The following is a 701-nucleotide window of genomic DNA, read 5'->3' as shown; positions in this document are numbered from 1 at the left end:
CCACATCAGTTTTTAGCTGAGTTCTTGCAAATCTGTGACACAGTCAAGACTAATGGGGTTGACCCTGAGGTCTACAGACTGATGCTATTCCCTTTTGCTGTAAGAGACAGAGCTAGAATATGGTTGGATTCTCAACCTAAGGATAGCCTGGACTCTTGGGAAAAGCTAGTCAATGCCTTCTTGGCAAAGTTCTTTCCACCTCAAAAATGGAGTAAGCTTAGAGTGGAAGTCCAAACCTTTAGACAGAAGGATGGAGAATCCCTCTATGAAGCTTGGGAAAGATACAAACAATTGATCAGAAAATGTCCATCTGACATGCTTTCTGAATGGAGCATCATAGGTATTTTCTATGATGGTCTCTCTGAACTATCTAAGATGTCTTTGGATAGCTCTGCTGGAGGATCTCTTCATCTGAAGAAGACGCCTACAGAGGCTCAGGAACTAATTGAAATTGTTGCAAATAACCAATTCATGTACACTTCTGAAAGAAATCCTGTGAACAATGGGACAAGTCAGAAGAAAGGAGTTCTTGAGATTGATACTCTGAATGCCATACTGGCTCAGAACAAGATATTAACTCAACAAGTCAATTTGATTTCTCAAAGTCTGTCTGGAATGCAAAATGCACCAAGCAGTACTAAGGATGCTTCATCTGAGGAAGAAGCTTATGATCCTGAGAACCCTTCAATGGAAGAGGTGAA

The 701-nt window shown here is 40.9% G+C and overlaps 1 non-coding gene across 1 annotated transcript; it reads right to left on the bottom strand.

Annotated features, from left to right (window-relative positions):
* Positions 1–213: 213 nt before the first annotated feature.
* LOC130959694 (small nucleolar RNA R71) lies at positions 214–317 on the bottom strand. The gene has a single exon (XR_009078762.1). It is a non-coding gene; the product is annotated as a small nucleolar RNA R71 (small nucleolar RNA).
* Between the last annotated feature and the right edge of the window lie 384 nt (positions 318–701).

Source organism: Arachis stenosperma, chromosome 10 (genome assembly GCF_014773155.1).
Source record: "Arachis stenosperma cultivar V10309 chromosome 10, arast.V10309.gnm1.PFL2, whole genome shotgun sequence".
Lineage (NCBI taxonomy): Eukaryota > Viridiplantae > Streptophyta > Magnoliopsida > Fabales > Fabaceae > Arachis > Arachis stenosperma.
This window is presented reverse-complemented; position numbering and strand designations above follow the sequence as displayed.